This window comes from Elephas maximus, chromosome 23 (genome assembly GCF_024166365.1).
Source record: "Elephas maximus indicus isolate mEleMax1 chromosome 23, mEleMax1 primary haplotype, whole genome shotgun sequence".
In the NCBI taxonomy this organism is placed as follows: domain Eukaryota; kingdom Metazoa; phylum Chordata; class Mammalia; order Proboscidea; family Elephantidae; genus Elephas; species Elephas maximus.
In genome coordinates, this window is record NC_064841.1 from 70068510 (window position 1) to 70083982 (window position 15473).

Here is a 15473-nt window from a genome sequence, read left to right on the forward strand (position 1 = left end):
GTTGGAATAGTTTTTCAATGGTCCTTCATTCCAAATGTTTGAATACATAGACAAGTATACACAGTCATAATTATTTTAGCTCATCTTGTATTACAACCTCAAAATCTACAACTTTTTTTCAGAAGTGCTCTTTGGTACATGAATTCTTTCCTATAATTCATTCATCTCAAGTATAATATTGTACATCCTATTGTGGGTCATATTTCAGCTTTCTCAAGAGCAGAAACCTGGAACTATCGCCAGTCTTCCCTAAAATATCCTCAACTATAGATGTTTTAAGAGTTTTAACAAAAAATACTAGGTAGGGATATGATGAGATATCGCTCAGAAGACAAATTGAAGGTATCAGGGAACCGCTGATTCAGAAAGGATTTCAGTCACCAAGATCTTAATAAGGATCTCTGAGAAGTGGACCAACATTCTTCAAGCTGCTTTTCCCTTAAGGTCACGCATCGTTTTTTTTTTTTTTTTTTTTTTGGTGCAGGGTGAGCAACTAATAATTCAGACAAAGAGTTGATGCTAAAATTAAGGGCAGCCAGCAGAGCTTTTGGTAATCAGGAGTGAAGAGAGGGGAAAAATGCAGTATGGAGAAATCAAAGCATTCAACAATTGAGACGCTAATATCCTGGTGATCAAAGAGGTGTTCAAAAGTGAATTCTAGGTTTAGCAGTTTCCCCCCTTCAGATATTTACTAAACGTTTAAGCTACATTGGACAAGAAACCAAAAAGATAAGCAAAACACAAATTAGAATGGCCCAACTACTTTATAAATGTGTTTGCCAGTATAAAGGACGAACATAGACATACCTGATCCAGTTCTTTCGCTTCTAGGAATATGCTCAGCAGAAAAGTTTATATATGTGCATCAAAAGATATCTTCAAGAAGTTTCTTAGCAACATTTTGATCAAGGATTTTATAGAGGAATTCTAATCAAAAGGGGGAATATGTAGAAAACAATTTCAAATCCTCACAGACCCCAGATTTTCTGGAGCTACGGAGGCTGGACGAACCCATGAAACTATTGCCCTGAGATAAGTTTTAAAACTGAAATCAAAAATATCCCCCAAAATCTTCTTAAAACCAAAACAATAGTTTAACTTAACTAGTAAAAAATATCTTCCTTGAGGATTATGCTTTCAATAGCTATCTATATGGAATAAAATTGACAACAACAACTTGAAAGATTAGATAGGAAGCTTGGGGGGGGCAGTGATTTTAAGTTAATGGGAAAGAAAAACTCAGAAACAACTCATAAATGATTGCACAACTCAAAGAATGTAATCAATGTCACTGAATTGTATATGTAAAATCTGTTGAATTGGTGTACATTTTGCTGTGTATATTCTCAAAAACAACAAAACAAATAATAAATTAAAAGAATTTTCATATTAGCACAATTCATAATTGCTAAAATTTTAGAACATTCTAAATATCCATTAATAGTAAAATGGATAAATGAATTATGTGGCATAATTATACAATGGTATGCTCTATCGCAAGAAGAATGAATGGAAAAGTATAAAGAAGAATCTTTCAGACTTACTCTTAAGTGATCTAAAAACCCAAAACCCAACCATTGAGACTGAATTGATTCCAATTCATACTGACCCTATAGGACAGAGTAGAACTGCCCCATAGGTTTTCCATATTTCCTCTGTGGAGAGGCTGATGGGTTTGAACCGCCAACGTTTTGGATAGCAAAAAGCACTTACCCACTGCACCACAAGGGCTCTTTATACAAAACAGAACTCACTTATAATATTAGATGTGAGAAAAATGGCTATTTTAGGAACGAGGCTTTAATTGTGAAGGGGTAAGAGGATAGCTGATAACAGCGATGTCTTCCTTGATCTGTGTCTATTTATAGTTGGGAACTTCATTAATTTTTACATTTATGATATATACAAATTTTACTGCATTTATATTATATTTCAATAAAAATTGCATTTAAAGCATATGGAGAAAAAGTTAGCTTGAGTAGTAGAAACTGGGAATACAAAAATGTCATTGCTAATACATACCTCTAATACATGTATACTGGAATTCTGATGCAAAATTTCCCCACATTTCTTGATGCTCAGGTTTTTACCTAGGCTGTCTATAATCTCTACTTTGAGATGGTGAGGGATGTGAGATATTAGGTAAACCTACTTGGTATGCAATCCAATTTAGTAGAAATAAATTATAGAAATTGAAACAAGTAGCAACATGTTTGTTATGCCTCAAAGAAATTTGAAAAAGATAATCCAAAATAGAGGTGGAAGGGAAGGCAAGAAGTGGACCAGTATTGATGTGGAACTTGATCTTAGCATAAAAGTAAAATAGGACAGGAAGACATAGGCACAAGAGAGCATAGTAGACATAAACTCATGGGATGCCTAACAGAGGGGATTGAAACAACAGCAAAGTGAGCTTGAAATGTCTTGGTAAAGCTAAAGGGGTGTCTCAGAGTAGCATAATTGGGCACTGAAGTTCTAAGACCCTAAAGGACCTTGAAGACAAGACAAATATTTGCAGGAGTGGATGCAGTTTGGACCATATGTCCAGGTAGAAATGCAGACATCTTGATTAATACCAATATAAGTGAGAATTATACCAGGAGCTTGGTTTCAACAATGTAACCAAATAACAGCCACTGGATCAGATATCTTACCACAATACTTACTATTATATAATACCCTAAAACCTAGATGCAATCACAGGGAGACAGAGGGGAAAAGAACACTTACTGATGTGGAAAACCTTGAATTGACAGAACTTAATTTGAATTGGTTAAGTCACGTTTTCCACTGGCCGCTGAAATGGGACACTCAACATAGAAATAATCTTGAGGTGAAAAACAATATGGAGAGTCACATGGCTTACCGTCTGAATCTTGTAGAATTTCACAAGATAGGAGAGCAAGTATATACCAGGATGGAAAACAAGCCCACATGGTTGGAACAGCAACAGAAAATATGAGTAGAATATGTGGATAGAGGAGTGCAAGGTGATGAGGTCAGAAAGGTGTATGGTGAGAATTCTCAAAAAATTATTTTAAGATTCAAGGATTCTGTTATTCCAATGTTCTTTTCATTACACCGTGCTGCACTAGAATTTTAAGAGGTACTGTGCAAGACAAAGGTAAACTCAGACAGTTATGTTATAGTCTAATTGAGACGATAACATGTAGAAACCAAAAACCAAACCCACTGTCTATTCCAACTCATAATGAGCTCGTAGGACAGAGTAGGACTGCCCCATAGGGTTTCCAAAGCTCTAATCTATGGAAGCAGACTACCACATCTTTCTCCCATGGAGTGGCTGGTAGGTTTGAACCGCCGACATATTGGTTAGCGGCTGAGGGCTTAACCACTGCATCATCAGGGCGCCTTAAGATAATATAGACATGAACAATCATAATAAAAAATAGCAGACAAGTGTTAAATGAGTCACAGAACCCAGACATCATAGATAAGGGATAAACCACGAGGAGCTTGGACATTTCAGGAACATTTCATGGAAATCAGTATTGTATTTCTACTTGAAGATGGATATCGTTTGGATAAATAGAGCAGAAGTGGATTTTCTAGGATACAGAGACATAATTGTGGATGTACCAAATGGTAGAAAAAAAGCAGATCTCATATCTGTGTGTAGACATTGCAGAAAGGATAAAATTGTAGAATAACGCAGTAACTGTAATTGCCATCTTAGAGATTTTATCTATATCCTATTAGTAATGCAGGGTCAGTAAAATTTTAACCAGGAAGTCAACAAATATTTGTTGAGGACCTGCTATGTTCCCTTGGAATGGAAATGACAAGGTTATTTTTAGAAATAAATTTGATAATCATATTTATGAAATGAGGTGGTGCAGGAATAAAATTATCGTAAGTGTTTGGCCAAATTCTATGGGCTTGGAATATGAAGAAGATGGTGAAATGAAAAAGAAACAAAAATGGAAAAAGACATTTTGAAGGGAGAATCAATTGTGGATGTTGTTTGATTGGACGCTTGTGGTTAAGAGAACTAAACATAAAACCAAAATCATTGGCTAAAACTAACCAACGTAGTGAAGATAACATGGACAGAATTGTTGAGAGGAAGAAGCTGGTTAGTTGAGTATTATAATACAGTTTCTTCTGGGAACCTTGAGCTTAGATTTACAGAAGGCAACCACATTTGGAAGTCTAGTAATCAACTGAATCATCTAGCAAAAATGAGAGTAGAAACCTTGTGAATATAGAAACATAGAAAGCTGGAGGGGGAAAAAAAAACAAAAACCTGACCAGTGTCCTCATTTAGAGGATATAATTAGAAAACAAATCACGGGTGAGGTTTTCAATGAGAAATGTAGAAGGAAAGATATGCGAATTTTCCAGTCTGCAGAGCCAAGGACAGTGGGAGAATCAAGAACACATGGACACCATTGTGAACGCTCAACATCAAGAAGAATTCGGGCTCAGAAAAACCTTGGAATTAAATAGCTATGGCTTTATTAAATTCCTTCCAAAGAATCGAAAAGAATTTACAAAAAGTGTGTGGAGATGAAATAGCGATTTTGCATATGTTTTCTGGCACATTTTTACTCTTGTGATTTGAATATGTGTAAACGAAGAAGCAGAAAAAAAAATTTTTTTTTTTCCAAAATAGAAATTTTTACTGTGGGGAAACTTAAAAATTCATATCCAATAGTTGATTTTGACAAAGAAAGAACTAATTTTCTTTTAAGCAGTGTTCGTTGTTTATATAGCAAGAGGCACAAATACAGTAAGAAAACAATTATTTTACGTGTTATAAGCACTCCACTTGGAAAGAAGATTGCTGATTTAAATCATTGAAAAGGCAATAAATTCAATGTGCTTTGATTTACTATAAATTTCATTATGGTGAAAATTAAAATATTCTTTGAACATAGAGAAGGAGTAATTACTTCCTCAAACAAATTGTGGGAAGCTTATGTAGAAGAGTAAAGACAACAAGGTAGCAATGCCATTGCTGATAAAGAATAAGGAGGAGAGATTGGAGGTTGACGTGTCCTACCACTTAGGGGAATGTAGCAGAAAGCTGTAGTAATTAAAAGAATACATTGCTGGTGAAATAGATCACAAGAGAATAAAAAATCCAAAACCAAACTCATGCACATATGGATTTTTATTAAATGATAAATATAATATTTCATATTATGAGGGAACCATTGGTTGAATTGTTAAATGTAGTTGAGAAAACTGGCTCTCCTTATTGAAAAAGTTAAGTGTATGTAACTCTGTTAATCTTATACAATGTGAATTTTAGCAGTGTATACTCTACGGCAATGGGTAATGGGTTATATATACACATACATATATATATGATTAAATCAGAGATTTACTTTTTAAATCTTGGGCCAATATTTGTAAGCATAATATAATGCTTTATATGTCATAAATGAAAAGATTCATATATACATGTATATGTATATACAATTATACAAAATTAAAAACAGCTATGCAGAAAATTATAGCATGAAATAAGTTCAATAGAAACACCAGACTGGGAAAAATATTTGCAATACAAATAATAAACAATTTACATATAAAATATATTAAAAGCTTCTATAAATCATTGTGAAAAATACAAACAACCAAATAGAAATATAGACAAATTATATAAATATTTAAATCACTAAAGAAGTCATACAAATGGCTAAGGTTCAGTAAAGACATAAAATATTAAAATGAGAAAACATTCAGATAAGCAAATACTTATGGAGTTATACTGTCCAATATTATTGAGAATGTAGGAAATTTTGCTCTCATGCACAATTAGAAGAACTATGAGTTCACAGAAATTCTTGAGTAATATATGCCCTATTTTAAATGCATGTAGGCTGTGGCCTAGAAATTCTTCGAGAATTCTGTCCTATTAAAATATTCCACAAATGAGCAAAGTTATTTGTTTAAGAATCTTTTGTAGTGATACAAAAAAATAAGGAATGATTCAAATGTCTGTAAAGTAGTGGTATAGTTGAATAATGGTACACACATACAGAGAAACAATAAGTAGTTATTGGAATAAGTACTGCAACTTAAGTTTTAATTTACATGGCTAATTTAAAAAACGCGGATTGTGTAACAATTTTTTAAATAATGTTAAGTGTTAAAGAGACAAATAATGAGTTACAGAATAGTGATGTTTATAATCTACCCAACCTACTGAACTAAAGGTTGTAAAAATGTTTAAGAGCTAGAGTAAGTATTGAGGCATGATATATGAAGACATTAAGATAAATTTCTGCACAAAATACTGCGTCAAACAGACCTTTTCAAGTCTTACAAGAAACAGAGTCATCGTTACATCCAGACCAGAAAAGAAATTGATCTGTTGAGATATACCATGAAAATAAAGTGTTTCTTCACATTTGAGGAAAATCACAATTAAATATGGAAAAGAAGGAAATTAATGCTGACCATAAATAATTATCTTCCCAGAAATAAATGTTCATTGAGAATGAATCTAGTGACTATTTATTTATCATCATTGCTATATAATCTTAACTATCCCCTATCAAAAGCAATGCCAAGAATGTCTTATACCTCTCAATCTATATTAAGACAGCATTTATTTATTTATGGGCAGAAAGGAAAGAATGGTTATAAATTTCATCTCTTATGCAGAAAGTAGTTCATACATACCTCATGGCTACTTACTCCCAAGATATGTTAAATGAGGAAAAAGGGAATCCTAGTACTTTTAAAAAATCTGAAAGAAAAGGATATTCTCTATATAAACACAGGTCATTTTTAGAACAATAACAGTTGGATGTTTCTATTTTAGAAACAATAAGATTATAAATTAAACTTCTGTCCATATTAAAATTAAACTTTTTTCTACCAAACATGTATTTCACATGACCTTGCTTTTGTCACCTCAGAGTATATGTCAAAAATGATACCAACTGCTCAAGATATTTATATAAAACTGTTTACAACAAAAACAAGTACACTAACTTGATATGTCAGTAGACTGCAAATGCTGTGAAGAAATGGAAGTAAATATTACTAGTATCACATGATAAAACAGAGGTCTTAAGGAATCTTTCTAAAATTTGAAATACTAGGCACCATTGTTCAACTAGGTTCTAAGCCTTCAGGCAAAATTATGGCCATTACTTTATATGCCTTGTGATTTTTGACCAAAAAGGTTTATGATATATACCTTTGTCATAAACTTAACCACTATACCTGAGTTTGAATGGCATTTGCCTAATATCAAAAATAAAATTTTTTCCCAAAGAGATCTCTCAACAATGATACTGTTTCAAAACTTGGGAAAAGGAGGGAACTTCTGAAAACAATTATGATGGGAAGAGGCCTGGGATTGAGGATGAATGGAAACATGGTAAAATAAAATACTGATTTCCAAGGATAATGGGAGGAATAACAAGCATTTGTCTTTGTGTGTCCTGATATACTTGTTATAAAATCAACATTGACTATGTACAGTTACCATTTGGACTAGTCCACATTTATTACGCAGTGTCCTGTATTTTGGAGCGCTGGTGGTGCAGTGGTTAAGAGCTCGACTGCTAACCAAAAGATTAATAGTTTGAATCAACTAGCCACTCCTTGGAAACTCTGTGGGGCAGTTCTACTCTGTTTTATAGGTTGCTGTGAGTCAAAATTGACTTGATGGTGATTTTTTTTTTTTTTTAATCCTATGCTTTCCAGGATACAGCAGCACACTGAATGATACCCAAGTGACCCAGTATTGTTAATTTATATACATTAATGCCTAATTTTAAGCCAAGAGGTGATCTAGAGATCAGCGAGAATAAAGAACAATGTGTGCTGTGTATGTCAAGTCACTAAAACTCTAATTATGCAATTCTCTACTCCTTTAAAAATTTATATACCAGCTTTTCTTTTTTTTTTGTAATTGAACAAGTAGCATGAAAACACCAAAACTTGAATGGGCTTATTTTACTTGCCTATATTAGAACTGTATGGACATAGCAATTATTAATATTTTGTTGTGTTGGTCTTATAAATTCTATGACTGTTCCCTAATTCATATAAAATTAATTCATTCAAATAGGTTGTCATCTCTCTTGGTGATTTTCTCTATTTGCCAATTTCATTATCTGAAAACAACTTCTGTTTCAATATTCAATTCCAAGGTTGGGTGGAGAGAGAATGGTTTGAATGATGCCATAGTAATTCAGGAGATAAGTGATCTTATCTTGAATTCTAGTATTAGTATTGGAGGGAGGAAAATTGACACACATGGCTATAGAATGAATGTGTGGTATGTAGGAGGTATAAAGATAAATACTATCATTCTGGCTTGAATAATGGAGGATTGTGGAGTTATTTATGGATATAGGAAGCACTGGGAGAAAATCTAATTAGGAGTGGGCCATCATGAGTACCACAGATGTAAAACGGTGGAAAGAGACTATGGAAAACCTCAAAATAGCCAGTCAGGACAAGACGAGGGGCCAACTGTGGAACTGACCATCAATTGCTCAAATGCAAGTTCAAGTTGAAACTGAAGAAATTTAGAAGAAGTCCACAAGAGCCAAAGTGTGACTTTGAGTATATCCCACCTGAATTTAGAGACCATCTCAAGAATAGATTTGACTAGTTGAACACTGATGACTGAAGACCAGATGAGTTGTGGAATGACATCAGGGACATCATCCATGAAGAAAGCAAGAGGTCATTAAAAAGACTGGAAAGAAAAAAAAAGACCAAATGGATGTCAGAAGAGACTCTGAAACTAGCTTTTGATCGTCAAGTAGCTAATGAAAAAGGAAGAAATGATTAAGAAAAAGAGTTGAACAGAAGATTTCAAAGGGCAGCTCAAGAAGACAAAGTAAAGTATTATAATGACATATGCAAAGGGCTGGAGATAGAAAACCAAAAGGGAACAACACCCTCTGCGTTTTTCAAGTTGAAAGAACTGAAGAAAAAATTCAAGCCTCAAGTTGCAATAGTGAAGGAGTCCATGGAGAAAATATTAAACGACACAGGAAGCATCAAAAGAAGATGGGAGAAATACACAGAGTCATTATACCAAAAAGAATTGGTTGATGTTCAACCATTTCAAGAGGTAGCATATGATCAAGAATCGACAGTACTGAAGGAAGAAGTCCAAGCTGCTCTGAAGGCATTGGCGAAAACCAAGGCTCCAGGAATTGATGGAATATCAGCTGAGATGTTTCAAGAAATGGATGCAGCACTGCAAGTGCTCACTCATCTATGCCAAGAAATTTGGAAGAGAGCTACCTGGCCAACCAACTGGAGGAGATCCATATTTATGCCTATTCCCAAGGAAAGTGATCCCACCAAATACGGAAATTATCAAACAATATCATAAATATCACACGCAAGTAAAACTGTGCTGAAGATCAATCAAAAGTGGTTGTAGCAATATATCAACAGGGAATTGCTAGAAATTAGAGCCAGTTTCAGAAGAGGACATGGAACAAAGGATATCACTGCTGATGTCAGATGGATCTCGGATGAAAGCAGAGAACACCAGAAAGATGTTTACCTGTGTTTTATTGACTATGCCAAGGCATTCGATTCTGTGGATCTTAACAAATTATGGATAACATTGCAAAGAGTGAGAATTCCAGAACACTTAACTGTGCTCATGAGGAACCTGAACATAGATCAAGAGGCAGTTGTTAGAATAGAACAAGGGGATATTATGTGGTTTAAAGCCAGGAAAGTTGTGCATCGGGGTTGTATCCTTTCACCATATCTATTCAATCTAGATACTGAGCAAATAATCTGAGAAGCTGCATTGTATGAAGAAGAATGGGGCATCAGGATTGGAGGAAGATGGATTAACAACCTGCATTATGCAGATGACACATTCTTGCTTGCTGAAAGTGAAGAGAACTTGAAGCACTTACTGATGAACATCAAAGACCACAGCCCTCAGTATAGATTGATTACATCTCAACTTAAAGAAACAAAATTCCTCACTTCTTTAAAATGTTGAAAAGCAAGATGTCACCTTGAAGACTAAGGTGAACTTGACCTAAGCCACGGTATTTTCAATCTAATCATATGCATGTGAAAGCTGGACAATGACTAAGGAAGACTGAAGAAGAATTGACACCTTTGAATTGCGGTGTTGGTGAAGAATATTGAATATACCAAGGACTGCCATAAGAACGAACAAATCTGTCTTGGAAGTACAACGAGAATGTTCCTTAGAAGCAAGGATGGCGAGACTATGTCTCACATACTTTGGACATGTTATCAGGAGGGATCACTCCCTGGAGAAGGACATCATGCTTGGTAAAGTACCGGGAAAAAGAGGAAGACCAGAAGACCCTCAAGGAGATAGATTGACTCAGTCTGTAGCAATCAGTTCAGGCATAACTATGATTGTGAGCCTGGCGCAGGACCCTGCAGTGTTCATTCTGTAGTACATAGGGTAGCTATGAGTTGGAACCAACGTGATGGCACCTGACAACAACACCGTCGCGAGTTGAAGTTTGGATTTTGTACCAGGCACTTTTAATCGCTTGCTAGATATCCCTTATTTTAGTAACAGCATGTTGTTTTTGTAAGGCTGTGTCTCTCTGGATAGGTGAAAACTCAGTTTTCCATACTTTCTTGCATCTATGAATGACTATGTTATGTATTTATAGCCAATGAGATGGATGTTGAAACCTACCGAGTACGACTTCCAGGGAAATTATTATTCCAAAAAATAACGAACTTGACTTATGCATATCTTTTTCCCTTCCTCTTCTTGTTTGAAATGACGAGTGGAAGGAGGCACAGCCCTCTTGTATAACCATGAGGAGAGAGGCCACACACTAAAGTCAGCAAAGCATGCCAAGAGAAGCAGTCTGGAAACATTAACAATTTTATTAGCACTGAATTACTACCTTTGGACTCCTTGCTGCTTGATTCACTTATTTTTTTAACCCACAGTTTGTTAGTTTCTGTTACACATAACTGAAAACCTTCATGGTTGGTGTTAGCCTATTAAGCTTGAGGCATCATCCAAGCGTAGGTAGGTATCTGGGAGGTAGATAGACTTTTGGTTTGGGGAGCTCGGTGGAGCAGTTTACAAAAGAAAACAAAATAAAAAGTGAGCGAGCTATGATTAGGAGGTAAGCAAGTCCGTAGCTGTAGACGAGGATGCTTAGGCTGAAGCTGCACAGTGAGAAATGCCTGTGAAGAAATCCTAAAGAACTCTTAGATTCATTGGATAAACAGAGGAGAAGGAACCTTTCAACAAGACAAGAGAGTCAGAACCAAAGAACAGCTAGAAAAGCAGGGTTGCCATTTTGCACACCTCTACCTGGTCTGTTCAGCATCACTTTCACCATACTGTTCCTCCGCTTAAATGTCTCACACTTCTCCTAATTTTATACTTTATTATAATTTAATGAAGCCAAATGGTTTTCAGACACTTTAACCATCTTATTGCATGCCAGCCTTTTTCACTGTGGTTTCCTTACAATTTCACTGTTTTTTTTTTCCATCCTGTGACATGTGATGTGTGTCCCCTTTACCTGAAGTATATTACTATCCACTGTGCTTTCTCCACTACTATTCCTAAATCCTTGCTCAATTCCCAGTTCCTCCATAAAGCTCTCTTCAACTACTCTAACCCGGTTTTCTCTCTTTTCTTAAGGCCCATAATACTTGAGTTTTCATCATGCAATCACAAGAGTCAATGATATGTGTTGTTCACTCTCGGTTTCATGAATATTTATTGGGTTACCCAAGTAGATTTTAAGCACCATGTCTTATATTTTTCTTTTGTGCTATTTAAGAGTATTTAGGAAAATTTTACTCAAGAAGGACTTGCTCTGCTAGATTAAACAAATGTTGATTTAGAAATGTCCCAATACTCCATTGCATGGGGTTTCCACCCTTCTTTGTTAAAAAAAAAAAAAAAATGTTAATCTTCCCACAGCATTTTCCTGGATTCTACAACGTCAGATACTTTATTGAGAACTATGTGGCTCACTTACATGAACTGTCTCTCAGAGGATGGCTACGTTTGTCTCAAGATAGCAAATATTCCAAATTATTCATATTCAAGCTGTGCTTAGGTGTTGGACTTGTCAGAAACAAATGATGCTCTTTAAAGATGGGGATCAAAAAATAATACACTCACCAGTCCATTAGGAACATACCAAGTACAAACTTTGTATTGATACTATATCCAGTTTAGGAGAGGCAGTGGGAAGTATCACACGGGTTTATAGTCGTCCTTTATCATCTACCACATACCTACTGGACATTTCAGGGGCAAATGGGGAAATTGAACAGAGATATAATGCAGAGAGGAACCTTGATGGCATAGTGGTTAAGAGATTGGCTGCTCACGAAAAGGTCGGCCATTCAAATCCATCAGCTACTCCTTGGGAACCCTATGGAGCAGTTCTATGTTGTCCTAAAGGGCCACTATGAGTCAGATTTGCCTTCATGGCAATTTTTTTTTTTTAATAATGGGGACCACCCCTCATATATACTGTAAGTTTTTGTTGGCGTGCTATTCTCTGGAATTTCTCCCAGAATGTAGTATTCTTTCTGCTTTGCTATTTTGACTATGGTCAGATAGTGTCCACATGGCCTGTCAACAATATTAAGTTATTCCACAGGTCAGGGTACCAATTGGAGTGTATTGTTTTCAAAACTGCACTTCGTCAGCCAAGAGCTAATGGTATCCACCTCAATTATGCATTCAAAGATCAGGGAAATGACTACAGAGTGGGTCTGTGGTTCCATTGGACTCATGTTAAGTGAATACTGGCTAGGGTTCAGATGTGGTTGTCGTTCTCACCAGGGTGTTGTATATTGTCCTAGTAAAATAAGTGACCACTGGGCCTTCAGGAAACATAGTCTATTGATAGGTTCTCTGGTCTCAACATAGATCAAAACTAATACCCTCCCCCACCTTGCCTCCTGAACCTTCCTTCAATATTCTAGCAAATATTTCCAACACCCCTACTTTAATTTTCTGTAGATCATAGTCATGGCTAAGCTTCAAGGAACACAGCAACTTATTAGGACCTGCTCTAATTGACTTTCCCTTTGCTGTCAAGTCGATTTCTGACTCATAGGGTCCCTATAGGACAGGGTAGAACTACCCCATAAGGTTTCCAAAGAGTGGCTGGTAGATTTGAACTGTCATCCTCTTGGTTAGCAGCTGTAGCTCTTAACCATTGTGCCACCCTGGGGTATTAAACCTTGAGTCGATAAATCGACTCCAAGTGTCCCCATGTCAACATGTTTTCCCATACAGCTTTATACTCTGCTTTCCCTGCTTCAACACTCTCAAAATTCCTTCCAAAACTGTCTCCCCATTCCTGTCAGTTCGTATTAGCTATATCTGCCAAACTGAGTATGCTTTTTCCTCCCAGAACAGAAATTATATTTTCTTGCATAGGCTAAAATTCACCTTATTTTTCTATAGCCGTGATTTTCCAATCAGCAGTGTCAGTATCACCTGGAAACTTGTTATAAATGAAAATTTTCGGACCCCACTCAAGATCTACCGAATCAGAAACTCTGGAATAGGCTCCTACCAATTGTCTTATCAAGTCTTAATGACCTTGGAGTCTGAAGTTTGAGAAAACGTCACCATCAGGGATTAGCAAAGAATAGCCCATGGACTGAATCCAACCTGCTTCCTGTTTTTGTATGGCCTGCGACTTAAACAGGGTTTTTATGTTTTTAAATGGATGTAAAAATATCCACATAAAGCCCTTGATTTTGCCTCTTGGTCTGCAAAGCCAAAAATAGTTATTATCCTGCTGTTTACAGGAAAAGTTGGCCAATCAGTGGTCTAGAGACAATGAGGAGAGGTAGAGTAGATCTTGAAGGGCAAGAACAAACATCATCTTGTGATATATCTGTCTCAGGAAAGGTTTTTTACCAGGTCAGCAGCTCAGTAGAGGATATTCCCCTTCTGTAAGCCTAAACCAAACCCAGTGCCATCTAGTTGATTCCGACTCATAGCGACCCTATAGGATAGAGTAGAACTGCCCCGTAGAGTTTCCAAGGACCACCTGGCGGATTCGAACTGCCAACCCTCTGGTTAGCAGCTGTGGCACTTAACCACTACACCACCAGGGTTTCCTCTGTAAGCCTAGAGAATGTAAAAGGCCGTTATGGCTAGTGATTCTCGGGCATGTTCACCCAAGTGTCCCCGTAGCATTCTTATGGTCCCAGTGTCACTTTATCAGTGCCCTGAATTTAGCATAAGAGACCCATTAAGATCTTGTGTTCAATCTACTGGTAGCTGTGCTATCCTAACGATTAAATATTGGGCCTAATTTTCATCACAGTTGGCCATATGGCTGAAGGAGATAAGGGTCTCTTTGAATGCAACGATGGAGGCTTGCAGATTTTATAATGAGCTTTGATTTTATCACTACGTTAAGTATGTCATTTTCTGTGGTTTTAAAAGCCATTAAAACAGCCAGTTCAGTGCACTGTCCTTATAATTACCATCGGCCCCATACTGACTAAGCCTGTGCTTCAACTCCTACCTTACCTCCACCCAAACCACCATTGGCAAGAACCTTGTAACTGAGTTTCAACTGCATGCCCCTTGTTATCTATGCTGCTCTTACAACTAACAGTGGATCCTTATTCCTATCTGATCAGCGAACGATCCGGTTCCACAAACCCTTCTTCCAGGCCTTCGTTTCTAGAACCATTCATGCTACTAGCTGTCTTAAGTTTCATTTCATCCAGGTGCAAAACTGAGACTATGGGTTGTATGCAGATAGTTTATTCTGGAAAATAATCTCAGGCAACAGTCCTGGGGAAACAATCAAAAAGAAAAGGAGAAACAGCCAATTAACGGATGTGCTCTTGAGCTCGTTCCTGCTTTGGACAACTAGAGGCTACTCTTACAGTGACCCTGGGATAAACGGTGTGCCATAACCTAAGAATTTTCCTTCAAAACATGGAAAACTTTTCCCATTGCGGTTGAATTGATTCCGACTCATAGCAACTCTATAGGACAGAGTAGAACTGCCCCATAGGGTTTCCAAAGAGTGCCTAGTGGGTTCAAATTGCCACCAATTCAAATTGCGTAACAGCTGAGCTCTTAACCACTGTACCACCAGGGCTCCAAAAACATGGAAGAGAAGGATGTTTATATATTGGCTTCCATTATCCATAGATTAAGGGATTTCCAGCAAGGGAGTGTTAACTTCTCTCCTTTATGTTTGAATAAAGTTCAAAATGACTGAGAGGCAAAGCAGAGAAATTCCACAAGACAATGCAAACTGCATCAGAGGTAGTTGAGGTGAGGTCATATCAGGCTACAGTGGTAGGACTCTTGTTACCTCAACAAAAGGTAGAAAAATAATAGAAGAACAAGGAGAAAAACATGTATGCCATAGGAGATAAAATTGTTTTAAGCTTACAAAAGCAGAGAAATAGCTCTTAGAATACTGCTCAGTCTTTAAATCCACTAACACACCAACAGTGCCTGACATTCTCATCCACCC